This window comes from Camelus bactrianus, chromosome 1 (assembly GCF_048773025.1).
Source record: "Camelus bactrianus isolate YW-2024 breed Bactrian camel chromosome 1, ASM4877302v1, whole genome shotgun sequence".
Lineage (NCBI taxonomy): Eukaryota > Metazoa > Chordata > Mammalia > Artiodactyla > Camelidae > Camelus > Camelus bactrianus.
The window spans coordinates 20,041,688-20,062,879 of record NC_133539.1 but is presented as its reverse complement, the minus strand read 5'-3'; the positions used below and the strand labels follow the sequence as shown (position 1 = coordinate 20,062,879).

At 34.5% G+C, this 21,192-nt stretch overlaps 1 long non-coding RNA gene across 1 annotated transcript in view; it reads right to left on the bottom strand.

Moving 5' to 3' along the window:
* Positions 1 to 20,551: 20,551 nt before the first annotated feature.
* Positions 20,552 to 21,192, bottom strand: part of LOC141577450 (uncharacterized) — a 72,105-nt gene continuing 71,464 nt past the window's right edge. The window contains exon 3 of the long non-coding RNA XR_012506362.1: positions 20,552 to 20,621. This is a non-coding gene — a long non-coding RNA (uncharacterized LOC141577450). The remainder of the gene's footprint in view (positions 20,622 to 21,192) is intronic.

Sequence of the window (21,192 nt, the reverse complement as noted above, 5' to 3'; positions counted from 1 at the left end):
GTGATAATGTTTTCCAGCAAGGTCAGTCTTCTAATATGAACATATTTAAGGTTACCACTCGAAATGCTAAGAAGTGAGCATTTTGCAACTATTCTTCTAATTTGAGCTATTGAGGCTGTATTTCTAACTACCCCAATTTTTAAAGCAGTGTCCTGATCATAGATAACTAAATATGATCTGCAAATCAAAAGATTCTCTGTTTTAAAACAATATTTTAAGACCCAAGAAGATAATTCTTTAACTCCTAGTGTTAGAAATCTCTTTTGTTACAATCAATTCCTGCGGCATAAACCTTCTAGACCAAGTGACTGTGGGTAAGTTGATAGGATGTTTTTAAGGATTCGTACTGTAAGTGACATGTAACTATGAAACTATTTGGTATTTTTTATTATTGCCAAAAATCTTGATTATATACTTTGTCCTCTAATTGACTTCCAGTACACATTAGCTTTTAATCCAAGCACATTTTCCCTCAAAAATACCAACCATGACAGGAGCAAACCTCCTTCCTAAAAATGTTACTCTCACTTTCCTTAAGTACACCAAAGATGAAAGTCAGAAGCTTACATAATGAATGAAAAGTTGGCTTAAAAGCCTAGTTATTTTGTCAAATTAGCAATAATGAAATCAGGTAGTGTCACAGAAATGTCAAGCATCCAGAAATTTACAACAAAATCTTCTATGTCACTCTTAGAAGTAGTTCTCCTGATTGGTGGAAACACATTCCCAAACTGAAATCTTGCCCAAGCAAATGGAACAAAATCAAATTCATTAGTGTTATATATAATTACAGGGAACAGATGTCAGGTACCTACTACAGTGCCTGGCACACGAGTATGCACTTTAAAAATGGTGGATATATAATTGGATAGAGGAATTAATAAATAAATAAATAATATTATCAGTCTAAATATCGTACTGCAAATGAGATTAATGGATTCCAGCTAACTTCAGTAGAAAGTAACATCATTGGAAAGATAATAGAAAGATCACAGAAAGGATGGAAATCTTAGTGAAACTAAGATAAAAAAGCTAATGGGAAGAGTGGCTCAGCAGTAAGAAACAAATCTAAGGACGCCTTACAGAAACATTGGCTGGGATGCTGTGTGACCTTGTTGTAGATCCACTGGTTTTACCACCACTGACCTCATGGTGCTGCTATCTCTGGATGTGAACATCCAGTATACACAGTCTTGGTCACATGTCCAAGTCATCTGGGCATTGTGTGATGCTTTGGGATTCTATGGTAGGGAGGCAAAACCCATGATCTCATGGAGATTCACACAATGGAAATACTGCTAAAGTACAAAGTGACTTTAAAGGCAGTAAGAAAATAGCAAAATTCACTACAGTATTGTAGCGTATGATACTATCTTTGTTTTGATATGTGTATTTACGTATATCTACATGTATATAAATATATGTGTGTGTGTAAATATATATAAATGGTAATTGATTAATTTTGATTATAGGGCCATGAATGAGTTTACTTTTTTGTTTTCAATTTGTCTGTATTTGTATATTAATAAAAATGAATAATTGGATTAAACTAATTATCAAAGAAAAGGTACTGCTTTAGCTTAGCCATTCACTCATTCGTTTATCCATTGATTAATTCAATAAATGTTAATTGAGTAACTACTAAGAGTCATGTCAGAAACAAAATAGTGAACTGCAGTGAACAAGTAAGACTGGTTCCTAACCCTAATGATGCATACAGTCAGTTAGGGGAGAACACATTACACAAACTCATAAAAAACTACACATTTTGATATGGAAAAAGACCATAATTAGTTAGCAATATAAAGTCTAACTGAAGAAGTGACGTACAAGATGAAACCTAAAGAATGTAATAGTTGGCTAAGAAAATTGGAGGTAGACTAGCCTAGACCAAGGACACACTTCTCTGTAAAAAGCCATATAATAAATATTTTCAACTTTACAGGCCATACAGTCTCCCTTGCAACTGCCCAAGTCTGTCCTTGCTGGAGAAATACAGTCGCAGACAATATACAATAACCAAATGAGCACACCTGCTTTCCAGTAAACAGACAGTGGACTCTTGGCCCATGGGCAGTAGTTACCCAACCCTCTAGCTGGGCAAAGAGCACATTAGCCATGTGTGAAACCCTCAAGGCACAAACCCTGAATAGATTTTATCAAAACACAAGACATTCACTGAGCACTGTGTCTGAAATAGGAAATACACATTAAATACTTGCAACTATATTCATATATCATACTGACTTAAAACCACAGTTTTAAACTAAGGTTTTCAGACCTTGGTTTTAAAGGTTTTAGGGTTTTGCAAAATAAATGGGAATACTTGCTATTTTATTGGAATAAAATACTATCAATGGACTTGAAATAACAGGTTATATAAAAAGTAGAAAAAAATCAATTCATCTTGTTCTGTTGTTTTGATTTATTTTTTTCTAGTTGTTAAGATGTAAGCTTTATAATTTGTAAGGAAGCTTTCATTATCTATTGTTTTTCAAATCCATTGCATGAGAGATGCATGCGCTGTTTGCATATATTTCTCTATCAATTTTTCCTCTATTCATGATTGTATCTTCTTTCTCATTTATTATATTGTCAATTTCCTATCCTTCCCATACATGCACACTCATTTTTCATTAAGCTTATGATAGAATTTTTAAAATTTACTTTCCCCCCCAGAACTAGCTTTTTTTTAAACCTTTATTCAAACTTTTTTTTCTATTTCATTAATTTCACTTTTTATCTTTAATTCACTCTTATTTCAATCTTAATTTCCAAGTGGATAAGATGATTTTGTGACCTTTTAAGATGTATTTTTAACTTCATTGAAAGATAGTCAAAGATTATTACCTATAAAACTTTTACCTTTTTGAATTTATAAAGCTGTTTTGTGGTAAACTGCTACAAAAGTTTCAAGGACATAGAGAAATTTTTGAAAGATGTACTTTTTATAGATACTTATGAAATCAAGATTGTGATTAATTAACTTCTTTTTTAATGCTAGCATTGCCCAATTTTGAGAATGATTCATAAAAATCTCATAATCAAATTGAATTTGAATTAAGTTATTCTTGGATTTTTAATAATTACATTAAGTATTTTGCTGATTTCTTATTACTTTATGCATTTATAATTATATTTTTCACAAAATGCCTTTTATCATGTGAAATGTTTCATTTTATTTTGATAATTTTACTTTACCATTTTGACATATTAATACTGCGATTGTTTTTTCTTTTTATTTTGCATTTACCTAGTATCTCCTTTCATATCTCTATTTTATCAGTTTTTAGATATTTTGTCTTAAGTGTATTTGTTGAAATAATATAACATTTTTATTTTTAAACTTGCTTTTTGAATCTCTGTCTTTTAAAAAGACAATTTATTCCATTTTCAACTATTTATAATTAATTAATATACCTGATTCTTATCACTTTCTCTATGCTTTCTACATTTAATAATTTTTCCACATTGCTGCTTCTCTTTCTATTTTCCTTTAACTCATGTGTTTTCTGGTTTGATAAAAATGTGCTTTGTTATTTTCCTTTAATCATTAAGAAAATATATTGAGTTTTTATTTTATTAATGGTTACTATTTTTCCTTACCCTGCTCTCCTCATCAGAGATTTTTTTTTATATATGAAAAGAAAATTTAAAAAAAATCAGATAACCCATTAATACTTTCAAAACCTATTTCCCCTAATTACTCCTTACAGAAATTATAATCCAAAATTTAAAATGTGTGTTTTGCCTCACTCTTCTTTTTATTTTCATTCCATTCCTCCTCCCTAAAATCACGATGAGAACTCGCTTTATTTACTCTCACTCTCCATCTTGTGGGTTTTGCTGAAATCATTTACTGTTTTTATTTGTAATTATTATTATAATTATCCCTTAGTATGACTTTTTGGTTTCAAGACTCTAGATAGTTAACACTTAGGTTAATATACATTTAATATACTTCTCACCACTGATTCTTCATCCTTCCTGAGTTTGAGTCTGGGTTCTTGTTCCTTGGCAGGGTACTTGAATCATTTCTCATGTGCTTTTCAAAGTAGATTACAGATTCTATGCTGTTTAAATCCTTGTTTAACTTCAAATATCATGACTTGACTCATGCCTTAGCTCTGATAGGTGACTGATATTTTGGTGGGCATGAGGTCCTGTGTAGTCCTTTTCTCTCAGTACCTTTTAGAAGCTATTCCCACTGATTTCTACCTTTCAATGAAGGAAATGTGAATTCTGTTCTCTGAACTTTTGGGGTTTTTTTTCTCCCTTTTTGATAAGCTTTCCTTTATAGGCAATTTATTGTTTCACTCCAGAAAGTCATATGATATTGTGTTGAGTAATTGCATTGCTTTTTTATTTATGTCATGGTCCACCTTTTCCCAGCAGCTCCATTTTTTTTTCATGCATATTATTTGTTTCTACAGATTGAACTTTCTCTAATACAAGGTCCTCTGAGATGAGTATTCAATTTATTTTATTTTATATTACTTCAGATATATATGTATATGTATATGTATATGTATATGTATATGTATATGTATATGTATATACACACATATAAGGCCACTATGGCTCATGGTTACCTTCAGCTTCAAACACAACTATGTGGTGGTCATGATTTCAACTCCATAACCACGTTAGAACAAGAAACCAGGTCATTCTATTCTTTTCCTTGTTCCCCACATTTCTATTTCCATAACTTGCTGTGCAGTTAGAATGTGGCCTACTCTTCAGCAAACTCTTATACTGTTTCACAGTAAAGGAAATAACAATATTGCATGATGTCATTGTAGACTTCTGGATAATAAAGTTTTAGTCAACTTGACTGAGAAATGAGGTGCCCAGGTAGCTAATTAAACATTATTCTGGATGTGTCTGTAAGGGTGTTTCTGGATTTGATTAACATTCAAATCAGCAGAATGAGTAAAGCAAATAGCCATCTCCAATTAGGGTTGGGCATCATCCAATCACTTGACAGCTTGAATAGAATAAAAGGTAGAGTAGGGAAGAATTTGTTTTCTCTGCCTAATTATCTTTTAGTTGGGATGTTTGTTGTCTCCTGTGTTCAGGCTTAAACTGGGACTTATGCCATTGGCTTTCCTGGATTTCGAGCTTGCAACAACATATCTTGGGATTTCTTAGCATCCATAATCAATTACATGATCCAGTTCCTTATAATAACTACATCAAGTATGGGCATAATAAGTATACTCATATACACATGTGTGTTTGTTTATTTATTAATATATCCATGTATCCTATTGGTTCCATTTCAACAGAATACTCTGACTAATACAATTTCCCTAACTTCAAACATCTCTTATGATCAAACTCTCTGCTAGCTGGACCTAACGTTATCTAGATCTTGTTCTAGGGATTTCATCGTCACTCTTTAGGCGTTTGTCTGGCCCTTCCTTAGACATGAAATCTCCGTACATTTTCCTTCCATCCTCTCAGGATGATGAAACGAATATACATCATCCAGATGGATGCATGGCCCAGCTTCTGTAGTTGGGAAAAAATATAACTTGAAGGTAGGAAGGAAGGATAATATATATGAATTCAGGTCTTTCCATTTCCAAATATCTCCTCTAAGAAAGACTGATGTGAATATCTAAGATAAGATTGTAATACTTTAAATATTCATAATACTTTGATTTAAGTATGCCTCTAGCTCTTTGAGATACTCAATTTTGAGAATATCCAGGATGAAATTCCATAGTATATATAATAATAAACTTATAATAGTATGGTGATTAACATTTATTGAGCACCTCTATAATGATAGTTAATTTCTATTTATTATTTATTTTAAGAGTCACAACCACTATTACATTGGCTCTACAATTTTCCTCATTTAACAGATGGAAAAAAGGCTGAGCTTTAGAGAATTTTAATATATCAGGCACTGAGTAAGTAGATGAGTAAGGACTTGACCTGTGTCAGTGTCGTGACACCATGTACACATACACACCATATGAGGAGAGAGCTGATGGCTACTCTGAAGCTCTATTAAGTTGCACAGTCTTATATAGCAAAGAAGAATGACAAGGGAAATGGTTAATAGGCAGCGTCTGGCTCAAGGTCAGAAGACCCTTTATGTTTTGGTAAATCATGTTTGTGTTGGCACCAGCGAGCCTTACAGCTTATCAGGGCAGAATGTATGAGAAACGGCTGCTTCACAATATTCTTCTTGGACTCAGGTGGCTGTGCCTGTCTTAGGTTGCCTCCCTCTGTTGATCTTACCCGTCCTTGGCTAACCAGCCTTCTCACCTCTGAGTCTGCAGCTTTTTATAACTTGTTTACCTTTCTGGCCCAAGGCTCGTTTCTTTGTTCCCACAGTCAGGGACCAACAACCTGATGCCTGATTTTTTGCTCATAATCACTACCCAATACTATATTGTAAGTCATGTAATTCAAAGAGGATAAGAAAGAAACCCCTTGTCTAAAATGCTTCAGCTTTTATACTCAATATCCTCCTTTCTTGCTCTTCTTACTTTGAAATTTCCTTATCAAGAATTGAGCGAAATAACTATGCACTAAATTTCAAAAGGCAATATAATTATTTAAATAACGAAAACTGTGTTACTTCACTAGCACAGGTTAAAAGTAATTACAAGTCACTTAAAGAACAAGTTTAACTTCAAAAGCCTTCTATATCTTGTGTATTTCTTAAGAAACTCTGCTTACCATTGCAATAAGATGTATTAACATGAATTTATACTTTTTGAGCAAAATTTTCTACTCATTTATGATAAAAAGCAATGTAATAATTTCTATGACAAGTCAATCAGGCATATTAGTACAATATATTAAAATTGAGTTTTTTTCTCCATATGTACTTTGAACATTGGATTTCACAGGGGGAACTTTTCCATATTTAATTTATTCACTGTGTAGAAGCATCATCAGTTACTGAAATTTGACTATATAAATATCAACTATGATATTTAAACCTATCATTTCTTAGAGGCAATGAAGAAATAGTTCTTTAGAGGCTTTTTTTTTCCAAGAGAAATGTGTAACTAGATATGCTATTCATATTTTGGTATTCTATCTTTAAATGGCAAGGTGATTTTTTTTATATATATATGAGCTTTCCATTTTATCCATTTCTTTTGGAGAAGAATAAACATGTAGCACTTACGGTGACATGTAATTCTTAGTCTGCATTTTATTATCTTTCTTGTAATTATGGACTGTGTGTCCAGGAATATTTCATTTTTATGGCTCATTTCTAAAATTACATTAGATAATTTAATTACAAAAGCGTATATGATTGCTTTTTTTCAAGTGACTTCATAGAGCTATTACTATGATTTTTTTCCCTAGTTTTCTTAGAGTGAAGGAAGTCGTGAAAGAGAATGTGTGAGGTGTCTATCAATAAAATAAAAATCAGATGTTTTATGACCAAATAATTGAAACCAAATATGTAATAGATTTATATTTTGAAGCTTATAAAAACAAAATTTGAGGTTTAATGTCAATAATAATTACTTCAAAGCTGAGAGATATGCATAATCTGAAGAAATTAGGTACTTTGGGGTTAGAAAATAGACTGTTGTTCTCAGAAGTAGTTCAGCTGCAGAATCACAGAAAGTGTTACGGAGAATGACAGATGCAGGGGAGCAATGTCAACCTTAACCTTTTTAGTTTAGATATTTGAGTGACTATTAACACCACTTGGAAATATAGGGACAATAAAATGATGAATAATTCCTGGATGAGAGGCAATAAGTTCAGTTTTATATTTCAGCACTTTATGTGACTTTTGATCATTCATAAAGGGATCTAAGGTAAATATTTCAAAATGTGAAAGTGGAACTCAAAAAGAAAGTTTTTTTCAATATCAAATGTGCCAGGATTTAGATGGGATCAGATAAGAAAGAAGCCACTGATTTCAATGGGTTATATGTGGAATTTTAGCAAAAACAACTAGAGACAAAGAGAAGAGAGAGAGAGTGTAGAACACTCTTGGCTAAAGTCATGAAAGAAAGAAAGAGGCAATGCCTAATTTAAAAAGTACAAGACAGAAGGATAGTGAAGATAGACCCGGTCCCCCAGAGAAGGAGAGAGGAAGAGTTGGGTCATGAAAGCAAGAGGAAAAGCTAAGACATCAATCCGAAAAAATAAGCAAATGAACGAGAAGAGGTCTTACTGGTGAACTTCTTAAGAATAAGAGACCATATCTGTGGATTTCCAATTACTATATTAGTAGATGTTATTTATAAACTATGGCAGGTATGTTAGCATCATACTTTAAGAAGGTGAAAGCAGTTTAAAAACTGCCTTGGAAAGGAAAAAAACAAATTAAAAAAGGAATACACAGATTAACCATCAGTATTAATGGCTCATCTGACTGTACAAATAGTAAATTCTCAGTGGATGTAATCCTATTGTTTAGGTTATCATTCCTTTAGCCGCCAGATTCCTTGAGAAAGGCAGAAGGTCCTCTCGAAGCAAATAATGAACTAAGAAAAAGTCTTGGATTTGAGCCTTTCTGCCATCAATTAGATAAGTGTGACTTCAGGACCTTCATCAAAAGTTCTCCAACCTTCAATTTTTGAAACTATAAGTAAAGACGTGATTAATTAATTTAAACAATTAGTCTTGTCGACTGAAATAAATGCGCAGCCTAAAAGTTAAGAGTTATGTTTTACTTGGTGGGAGGACTCAAGCCGGGATGATAGCCTCTCAGATGGCTCTGAGGGACTGCTCCCAAGAGGTAGGGGAGGAGCTAGGAAATATAGCAGCTTTACAACAAAGACCAGGTAGTTGGAACAATAAAAGATTACTTGTTAACTAAAGAAAACCAGGCATCTCAAGTTAAAGAATTTAGTGCTTTTCTATGTATGGGAGGAAGCAAACATTTGGGCTCATTGAATTCATTCCTTTGACAAGCACCTAGCTGTCTAGGGCCGGTATCCTGTCCTTTCTTATTCTGAGTCCCCTCAGGGTGCACCATTGTGAGTGGCTGCAGAGGCCCGGACTGCAGGCTTGTCTTCACTGCAGGGTGGCAGCAGCCACTGATGACTTGATGGTTTCAGCATTGTTTACTGATATGGTTGCAGTATTTTGTTCACAGTCTGTTTCTTGATCTGCCGGTGTTATTGTTTATTGCTGTTTTATTTGACTAACGGGATGTTTTTAATTTGGGAGCAGCAAGCTTATTTTACTGAAACACAAATAGTAAATTCACCTTTTCATAGTGAAAGCAGCTCTTTTGCCCCTTTCCTCTTTGCCAATTTTATTTCCCTCTAATCTACTTACAGGAATTGAGATCACTAGGCAATTTAACCTAACTCCTGATTTATGCGCTCCTGAATGTACACCATGTCTTCCCTAATCTGCTGGTTCTTTTCCTAGATTAAAAGAAGTAAGAATGCAGAATTAAGTAGTTAAAGAATGAGGAGGTCTCTATCTCCAACAGTCCCCTCAGCAATCCTGCAGGCAAATCACACAGGAAAGATAACATCTGCAGAGAGACTCAGCCAATCTGCGTGCAATGGAGAATGATGCAGAATCCAGCCTCCTCCCTTGGAGATTCTTTCCACTTTTCCCTTTAAAAACTGTCCTGGCCGAGTAGACTCTTCACAGTTGGTCTCAGGACATAGCCCACTTTCTTCTCAGATTGCCAGCTTTTCTGATTAAAGCAACTTTCCTTTTCACTGACTCTTGCCTCTGGAATTTATTGGCTTTTGAGTGGTGAGCAGCTGAACTTGAGCTCAGTAACAAAAGTGAGACAGGACGGAAGGGGGCAGAGCACAGCCATTCAAGGAATGCTACAGCAATTAACATCAAAAGGTGAAAGATTCAATCCCCAGTAGGACTTGAGGCTCAGGATGATGAGAGGTTTAACTTCTAGTAGATCTTGAGCTTCATTATATGTTTGTTGTAATATATTAACACAGTGAATAACATGCCCACAGGCACCATGGCAGTCCCAAGGCTAGCCACAAATGGTCAAAGAGTGGGAAATGGCCAACTTCCTGGGAATCCCAGCCCCTTCCCCAAGCTACTGAGACTGGTCCTTCCACTTATTAGCATATGAAGCCACCAAACCCATAAAAACTAGCAACTCCACGGTGACTCGAGGCCACCCCTCTCTCTCCCTCTTCAGAGATGGCCCACCTTCTGTCTATGGAGTGTGTACCTACTTTTATTCTGAGCATCCAACCCCCACACCTTGTGGTCTTTCTCTTGCCTTCCAATGTATCTATCTGAATAAATCTACCTTTACTCAACTGTGGCTCACTCTTAAATTCTTCCCTGCGCGAAGCCAAGGACCCACACTTGGCGGGGCACGTCCCAGGGGCTCAATCAAAGCCTGGGACATGGCCCTCCTTATGGCCTACATCTGTTTTGCTGCCTCAAAAGGAGTACAGAAACAGTGCTTTTGTCCCTGGGGCTAGTTGTTTTGAAGTGTGTGGGTGACAGATAAGTTTCTAATTTGAGCAGTGAATGAAAAATTAATAGTTCTAATAAGATGGAAGTGTTGACAAATTTTAAAATATGATGAAATATATGTTATCAAAACCATAATTACCAGAAAAATAAAGAAACAAAAGGATATTATTTGTTACTGGAAAACTACTTTGGTAGTGTGGACAGTTTTGTTTTTCTTTATTCTTCATTATTAATTGAGTGGTATTATTTGTTTTTAAAATCACTTATTTGTCATGGAAACAAAGGTTGCCTAAAAAGGAATAATACTCAATTATGAGACTGACTTGTATGTTTATAATTTGCAGCGAGATCAATAGATATGCACATCACAGGGAAAGAAGAAATGCCTCCTCCTTTTATCCATTTCAGAGAGTGGTTACCATTTTTTAAATTTCTGAGTTGATACATCTAAAATATTCAAAAAAGATACAAAATACTTGTAAACATATTTTCAGACATAAATTGCATGCTACTTCCACTAAAAATATTTTTTTTCTAACCTCTGAGGATCACTATAGATCATTGTTTAGACTTCCTCATAGGTAAATTTAAGGCTGCATCTTTAACTTTAGGCACGTATTTCAATTATCTTTGTGTCATTATGTATGTGTGATATTCTTCCAGATTCACTCATTATATGACTTGCTACTGTCACCGATAGGTGCAACTGGTGTTCCAGGTTCTTGTCCCATCCCAGAAAGAATTCAGAGACAAGGCTTAGGTTAAAAAGGTGAAGTGAGGCTTTATCAAAGGATGGATAGTACACTCTCAGGGGAGAGCGGGCAGGCTCAGGTGAGCAGCTGCCCTGAGTTTCTTTGGCAAGTTAGTTACATAGGGTGTAAAAATGAATGGGCGGAATATTCATTGGGGAGGGAAGGGTTTGGGGTCATATTCCCTGATTATCATCCCAACTCCACCTTCCCAAAAGGAGGAGGGATTTTTGTCCTTATTTAGTCTGGATCAGAAGTGTCATGGCGTCGGTGCATGATGGGTGCTACTGATCTGCAAGGCTAATTTTATTGAAATGAGGGCATAATGAGTAAAAGATTACATTTGGACACTGGAAATTCCTGCCTTTTCTGACCTTTCTTTGTTGGTCTCCAAGCCAAAAGGTGTGGCCCCTTATCAGCCTGAAGATTCCAGCTTTTCTTTCTCTGCCCGGGGATCCCTGCTGCTCACATGATGTGTGGTTTCCTGCATTTGGCCTGTGCCCCTCCTTTCTGCCCAATTCCTGCCATTTGGTCTGTGTCCCCCTTTCTCTGCTCATATCTAGCTATCTGCCTGCTCTAACACCACTGTGAAGGGAAAATACTGCAAACCATATCAGTAAGCAAATGCTGAAACCATCAAGTCATCAGCAGCTGCGGCCACCTCCCAGTGAAGACAAGCCTGCAGCCTGGCCCCTGCAGCCACTCACAATGGTGCACCCTGAGGGGACTCAGAGTAAGAAAGGACAGGATACTGGCCCTAGATAGCTAGGTGCTTGTCAAAGGAATGAACTCAATGAGCCCAAATGTTTGCTTCCTCCCATACATAGGAAAGCACTAAATTCTTTAACTTGAGATGCCTGGTTTTCTTTAGTTAACAAGTAATCTTTTATTGTTCCAACTACCTGGTCTTTGTTGTAAAGCTCCTGTATATCCTAGCTCCTCCCCTACCTCTTGGGAGCAGTCCCTCAGAGCCATCTGAGAGGCTGTCATCCCAGGCTCAAAGTTGGTTCGAGTCCTCAGAAACATCCACCAAATAAAAGATAACTCTCAACTTGTAGGCTGTGTATTTATTTCAGTCGACACTACTCATACTGTTGTTAAGCTTACGAAAAGAGATTAATATAATAACTTGGCTGTGCTTTTTCTTAATTAGGTTAGAATGTACTTCATTCTCCTCATGTTTCATTGAAATTTAGCAAGATAACAATCTAGTGCAGAATTTGTAAAAGAGCAGGTTTGGGGCCACTTGCTCTGTGGATCAGGATCCACTGGAGAGTTCAGGTTTGGCTGGTTTCAGGTGGAGCCCAGGAATCTCCTTTTTAAAAACTCCTTAGTGACTGCTATACATATTAAAATTTGAGAGCTGTAATGCATAGGAGGGAAAAAATAATGTGTTCTTCTCTTTCCAAATCACAGTTTGAAACAAATACCTTTTTGGAAAATCTAATTTCTAGTTATTCAAGACAATTTAATGAGAGCTTTCTATATGTTAAAAACTGCCATATAAACAAGAATTGAATCAGAAGAACACTCAGGGAAAACTCACAGACCAATAAACTCTGCAGGAAAAGACCAATTAACAAAATCAATTCATGGCCAAATTTCTCCTGCAAATAAAAAAATAAATAATACTTTTTTGAAGCAAATATCAAGAGGCCCTAAATGTAACCCTTGGGGAGGGTTTTTATGCAAATAAGCCAAAATTCTAAGAATATTTACAGTAATATTAGCAAGAGCAATAACTGCAACAATTTTAAGGATGTTTCAGGTAGTGTGTAAAATGTGGATCATCTCTTACTTAATTCATACAATAACAAAATGAGGTCTGGCTTATTAGTGTTTCTTTCATTTTATAGGTGATATGTTAAGATTAAATAATCTACTCAGTAGAATAGATAAACAAGATTATACTGTACAGCACAGGGAAATATATACAAGATCTTGTGGTAGCTCACAGCAAAAAAAATGTGACAATGAATATATGTATGTTCATGGATAACTGAAAAATTGTGCTCTACACTGGAATTTGACATAACATTGTAAAATGACTATAACTCAATAAAAAATGTTAAAAAAAATAATCTGCTCAAAGTCGTATGGCTTGTAAGTGATGAAGTCAAACTGAACAGAGGTCACATGCCCCTGTCTATGTGCTATTCTGTCTCCCACTAAATAGGTAGAAAATTTCCTCCCTAAAAAATGAAAAATTTCTCTAAAACTTCTGAATTGTGTTTGGCTATATAATGGCAGGAATCTTTAGGATCTTCCTGGAATTATGACAAAATATCAGAGAGAAGCCTAAAATACCAAACCAGGATCAACTTAAAGAGAAATCTTGAGGTAAGTATAGATAACATAGTCTTCATACCACCCCCTTCAATCCACCAGATCATTTCAAGAGAATGAGCTGCATTTTGTAGAGCTCTTGTTCTATGAAATTTCCTTATACAACAGAGTCTCACAAAGGTCTAATCAGAGAAGGCTGCCACACCTTTGAAAGCAACTGATCACATTTTCAGGGAGTACAGAAAGGTCAATGTTAATGGCTTTAGTCATTATTAAAAAAAAATATATATATATATGTATTTTTTCCTTAATCAATTTTATTTGTGCCAGCATGGTGAAAGGTAAAGTATAGATAATGTTTTGAGCAAAACAAACAGAAGCTGTACCCTGAAGGAAATTAAGCCTAGTTAAAAGTAATAAACAAAATAAAATTAAAAAAAAAATAAAGACTGAAATAACCAACTAGATGATTCAGTAAAGTCATATGGTCAGAGAAAACCTATGGGTCAGAGAAAACCTGTCTGGGAGATACATTTATCATGATTAATATGTTAAAAGACTTACAGAGATAACATAGAGTAAGATAAAGGAATTTCTAAGAAATAATCAAATTGAAATTATAGAATTAAAATCATGATATCAGCAGTAAAACATTTCTTCAACCATCACAAAAGTAAGCTTAAAATATGTCGATGGAAATAATCCAAAGTGAAGCATAAAGAGAAAACATATTGGAAAAATTATTTTAAAAATCTATGGGATGCTATCAAACAGTCTAATGTAATGTAATTAGAGTCCAAAAGGAGAAGAGAACTATTGATAGAAAATTGGATCAAAAATTAGTAACAGTACAGAAATTCTGACAATACTACTAAAAAAGAAAAGAAAAGGAACAAAGACTAATAAGACTATTAGTAAACAACTGAATTACAGTACATCTATATACTACAATATAAGAATCACATCAAATGTAACTGATTTAACATCCATCCCATTTAAAAAACAGTATTAACCACATTGAATCAAAAAACTCATACTTCAAATACATGCCACATACAATTATGAATTTCACATTAGAGTGCAGGGGGTGACATACTCCAAAACAGAAAAAGAAGAAACTCAAAACTTCACCCCATTATAAAAGCAATGAAAGAAAACTGGACAAAAAGGGTCAGGATCAGTGTTTTTGAAGTGTAGATATTAACTAAAGACTTGCAGCAAAGCAGAGAGTGCTTACTTGTGAAAAGCAGCAAGACTGTCAGCACAGTGAACTGTGCAGGATTTTAACTATTTTAACTTATGCCAATTTGATCCTCCTTCTCTAGCTCAGCAGTAGCCATGAAAATGACATTTGGCATTCCTAGTACTATAGTGAACATGACGGGTCTCATTTGCAAATTACTATAATAATTACTTTTTTTTTTTTTTCACACCTGCGTAGTCACTCCTTGAAAGACCAGCTCAAAAGTCTTGCTTCTGTTTCACCTGACTCAGAACGGACCCAGTGCCACAGTTGCTTCCATGGATAGTCTGTCAGAAATATTTATGGGACAGTGGTTTAATCACAGCTGCCGGGGTGATAGATAACAACTGGGGCAAACAAGGCACTAACTAAAAAGCTTGGGAGAACTGGGCAGTCAATGAGATATTCATAAGGGCTTTGAAAACCTCTGACATACTCCTGGGAAGCCGGAAGTCCACGCACATGCCCAGAGCTGTGCATATGCTCAGGAATGACCTGAGCAGGTTCTCAGCACTCAACTGACGAAATCTGAGCCTATGAGGAAGCAGGAGTGGAGACCAAGACCAAGTTGTAGACTGCTTTACCCGAGTGCTGAAGGTGCACCCAAACACGCACAGAACCCTCAGCAAACACTGGAAGATATTTTTAGTTTAAGTTGTTTAAGGAAGTTCTGTCCAGTTATTAGTTGACTACTAAGCCAATGGAAACAAAGACATCAGTTGCCAAACACAACAAAAAATGCAGACTTTACAGAATTATCACAGAAAAGTCATTAAACAAATAACAACAGGAACAAAAAGAAAAAAGCCAACATTAAGCAACAGCAACAGCAACAAACAACACAGCAAAGAAGTGTATCTGATTTTCAGAGTTGGACAATATAATATTTAAAATATCTGACTGTCAATGAAAAAATTAAGAGGTGTGCAAAGTAACAAAAAAGTATGGCCCATGCACAGGGAAAAAAAAAATTAATAAAAACTGTACTTGAAGAAGCACAGACACAGGAATTTCTAAAGAGGTACTTTAAAGCAGCTATTTTAAATATTTTCAACAAGTTGAAGAATATCATGCCTAAAGACTAAAGGAAAATATGAGAATGATATTTCACCAAATAGAAAATATCAATAAAATACAGGAATTATTACAAGAACCAAAAAGAAAAAGTATGATAACTGAAGTGAAAAACTCATTAAGAGGCTCAACAGCAGATCTGAGCAAAAAGAAGCAGCAAACTGAAGAATGGTCATATGAGATTTGGAAAATATAATGGAGAAAAATGAACAGAGTTCAAGACTATGAGATATCATGGATCATATCAATATATGCATAAATGAGAGTCCCAGAACAAAAGGAGAGAGAGAAAAGAGTATTCTGAAGGAGAATTTGAAGAAATGATCAAAAACTTCCCAAGTTTGATGAAAATATTAATATTGCTCCTACTTCTGGCAAATCAAAACCAGAAGCACACAGAAAGGATTATATACTATAATTCTTTATGGCAGGAATGCAAAGTTGTTTCAACACATGAAAATCAATCCAGGTAATAAATTACATTAAAAGAATAAAGAAAAGAGAATCATTTTGATAGATGTAGAGAAAACATTGGACAAAACTCAACATGTATTCATGGTAAAAACACTCAACAAATTTAGATTAGAAGGAAATGTCTTCAGTCTAATGAAAGGCAGCTATGAAAGCCCATAGCTGATATTATAACTAATGCTGAAATATTAAAGGCTTTCGCCTAAGATCAGGAGCAAGACAGGGTATCTGCTTTTACTAATTCTATTCAGTGTTGTACTAGAGGTTTTGGCCAGGGCAATTAAGGCAAGAAAATGAAATTAAAAACATCCAAATTGGAAAGATTGGAAAGGAAGAAGTAAACCTATTTCTCTCTGCCATGCCATGACCTCAAAAAATACAAACATACACACACACACAAGACTATAAGGACTAATAAATGATTTCAGCAAAGTTGCAGGATACGTGATCAACATGCAAAGTCAGCTGTATATCTAGACCCTAGCAATGTGAAAATGAAATCAAGAGAACAATTGCATTTATAAAATCATCAGAGGACTTAAAATATTTGACTAAATTTAATCAATATTGTAAGACTTACACATTGAGAGCTACAGAATATATTTTAGTAAAGAAATATCCTAATGACAAATAAACCCATGATAAAATGCATGGCATAATTAGTGAGTTGCAAGTTAAAATCCCAATAGGATACCGCCACAAGACTATTACAATTAATTTAAAAAGTACTGAAAGTATCAAGTGCTGACAAGGATTCAGAACAACTGGAATGCTCATCCACTACTGGTAGGAATGGAAAATGGCACAGCCAGTGTGCAAAAGTTTGGCAGTTTCTTAAAAGGTTAAGATATATGCTAACTGTATGATCCAATGGTCCCATTCTTAGGTATTCCTACAAGAGAACCCAAAACACCTATCTGCACAAAAATCTATGTCTGAATGTTCACAGCAGCTGTATTCAAGATCACCCAACACTGAAAACAGCCCCAATGACTGCCAAACTCTGGATGAGTAAACAAAGTATTGTTCACCTACACAATCTTATTTAGCAATAAGAAGGAGTGAACAATTGATACACACAACATTAATGTATCAATGCAGTACACAGAATGAAAGGAGGCACTTTTAATGTGTTACAGTGTATGATTCTATTTATGTAAAAGATAAAATTCAAGAGAAAGTAAAAAATTTAGAGGTTGTCAAGAGAAAGGAGTTGGGGGAAAGAAACTGACCACAAAGAAATACAAATATTTTTGAAATGATGGAAATCCTCTCTATATTGGCTGCAATGGCAATTATACAACTATATATATTTCTTTCAAAATTAATAGAACTCTGTACCTAAAGGGAATAAATCTTGTTATATGTAAATTATGTTTCAATAAAGCTGACCCAAAACAGGTACTACTGCATAATTATTATCACCTACAAAAAAAAAGTAAGTCCTAGTTTTGTACTCACATGCTGTCCAGGTAAGATATGCCTTTTCAAATCTGCATGCTTTTGAAATTTATCTGCAAGTCAGATCGTTTATCTGAACCTCTCACCCATGTACCCAATTGTACAATTGTTATTTTCACTGATATGCCCCACAGGTAATTCAAACTCATCATATTCAAATCAGAAATCATGATTTCTGTCACCTCTGTCTCAAATTTGCTTTACCTATTTTGTTTCTTATCTTAGATTGTAGGGTCTGCTGTTCAAGCTAGAATTCTCGATACTAAGTTTGTTTACTTTTTCTCCCTTTCCCTATGTTCAGTCAGATTCAATCTGTATCTAGCAGATAGTAGAAATGTACAATATGTTTTTGAGTGAATGAATACATTAAAGAATTCTGCTCCTGGGAATAAAATCAATGTTTGAAAGATACTAGGGAAGCCTGTGACTCCAGATAAGCATTATGAATCATTAGCTCTGCTTTTAGAAACAAAATGATGCCACTGGGGGCAGGGTATGGGGGGAGAGGTCAAAATTAATCCACTGCTGAGATGCACAAGTTAAAAATCTTTAGAGAAATGAGAATAGATTGAGGAAAAACTGTCATAAACTCTTCCATGTTTATCTCCTTATGTTTTATCTTCTACATCCTGGGTCTTACTTATAATTCTTATATCTGTCTCTGTTTGTGAATTCATAACTGCCTTGTTCTCTCATAGGCACTCCATTTCTCTATATTTTATGCCTGGCTTTGCTCAATCAATTAAGTTCAATTGAATTTAGCAAAATAAGTCACAAAACTAAACCCAGAAGACCACATTAACAAAGACATACTGCTGCACTCACTCCCAATGAATATTTCGTGGTGTACATATTTCCTCAGTCTGAAAGCTTATTTGATTTATTATGTAAGCCTGTAAATAGAGTAAAATTGATTGGTCTTAAAATAATAGCCAGTCTTATCTAAAGGGAAGAAAAACGTAGTAAACAGAAAACAGTGGTATTTTTGAGAGTTGTCCTGGTCATCCAAAAATGAAAGTTAGATAGGAGTCCTAGAGGGATGTGGCAAGACTTCCCTGCCTCTCCTCCTCGTCCCAGGTCCCAGTTTCTATAGAGATCAGGCTGCACTTGGAATTTGAACGGGGGCTGCGTGTGACTTGTTTTCACAAACCCATGATGGATGATGGCTAACGGGTAGTACGGTGGCAATAAAGCACTGTCTTTTGGACAAAATAGTTGTAGGACTTGAGGATATCTTCTGCTTCACGAATGCACTAAGTTTCCCAGGAGAACTGGCCAACAAAACTGCCAGATTGTGGAAGGTCAAGCACAAAAGAACTAATAGGACCTCAGGGGAAGAGCATTACAGCTGGTTGTTACCACTCACGGCTGGACCAGGAGATCCATTTTTTTTTAAAAAATCAGAACTATTTCAGCAGATAGAATAAATGAACTTATTCTGCCCCAGGTTGTGGTTTCTCTTCCTTCAGATAATCAAGACTGCATCATTTTCTTCCTTCAGATTGCTTTAAATAGTCATACTTCTAATTCTTTCCAAATACTCTCTCAGAGTAGATCACATTATAATTTGGGTCATTAACAGTCTTTTTTTTTTTTAATGTAAAGTAATAAGCACTGAATAATGTAAGACATATTTTAAAATAATTTATATCATCAATTATTATTTATAGTCTGTGTCCACAGTGCTCTACTGACACTAAATAATAACTATTTAGGAAAATAAATAATAAATAACTATTAGGAAACTATTTGATGGGCCATTTTCCTAGATTAATTAATTTAGCCTTTTTTCTTGTGTATGTATTATTACAATTTTTCACAAAAAAAGATATCCAGAAAGATTATTAAATTAAAAAAATTCTGATTAATTATATACTATTTCTTCTTATCACTTAGAGCTTTTTAGCCAAATTAGACACAGACTTTATTAATCAGAGATTACCACTTCACATATATAAGTAGAAATATAAGCTAAATTAATTAAGCCAGGTATTCCTAAAATGTATTAACATTGAGAATCCAATCATTTATCACTTTTTCACTCAGATTCATCTTTGACAGTATTGATAATATTGCCTTTTGTGTCCCTGAGTTTGCAACATTTCTTAAAAAAACTTATAAACTATCCAAAAGCCACTGGTGGTATGCTGCTAAGCTAACTTTATAAAAACACCACTCTGAAATTACAGCTTTACATATAATTTGATTCACCACCTCCTTGAAACCTGGCCCAAACTAAGTCTTGAAGATAAAAAGAACATTTCCAGGGTGTCAATCAGATTATCTTCCATCCTCTGCCATCCATTCTACAAATTTTCAAGCTGGGTATTTATTTTTCCAAAATGTAAAGGCAGTGACAATTATACCATGACTATTCTCCAGATGACATCAATTTTTAAGATGCATAGTTACGGCAGAGATGCTGAACTCAGTGCAAACATATTTCATGCCCAAAGATACACAGTGAGTTAATGGTCAAGTTAGGATTCAAATAAAGGCCATTAGACAAAAGAACTTCTACTCTTAAAGACTTTTAATTAGACCTATCTCACATATACATTTGCATATTAAATATTATAGAGAGAAAAATGGGAATTTCAAATAAAATTGCCATAATCCACTTTCCCAGATTAATTTCTAATATAATTCTCTAAAACTGCCATCCTATTACCATCAGTTACACAGCATGTAACTATTTCAGCCATGTCAAATTAATCTTTAGCCCTCAAATTCTTTCATGTTTTGTGCACAAATGTATTAGTTAAGATATTGATTGCTACTGTAACAAATAAGTCTCCAAAATAAAATCATTTCCACAAGAGCTGTATGTACCAACCTTGGCTGAGAGTTTAGGTAAGTCTTCAGGGGTCACAAGTTGATGGAAGAAATCTTTAAGCCATGATTTCCAACATTATTTCATCCTATAAACCAGAATAAAGAATTATACATGATATTGCACAATACTTATGGAATGCATGAATAAGTGAATGGATTTTATGTTCACTTATCCTGAATAAAATATGAAAGTTTTATTCTTGATGGAATAACCCCTCCTGAGAAGTCATATTGAAAGCATCTACTTTTCAATGAATAATTCCTGCTGATCCAGTTAAACTGGAGTAAAATTAGAAATCAATTGCCATTTCATTTTTACTAAAGAATATTTTCTGTTAGGACAGAAAGAGCTATCTCATTTTTAGTAGACTGATGAGGATGAAAATGATGGTGAAGTGTGAATGACTACCTAGTAGAGATGAGAACAAAAAAATATTTCTGAAGACATAAAAGAGTATGTCATTCAAGGATATCATAGATCATATAAGAGTTTATGAAGATGAACTATGGAAAAATAGTGATTTCCAATATATTGGACTTACCTAAATCAATGATTACTTTTAAAAGTTTTAACACCCTCAAAACAAAAACAGGTTTTCTAGAGGTATAATAAGATTGTGTAAACAATTATTCTCTTCAAGGTCTAACAGCAGATAA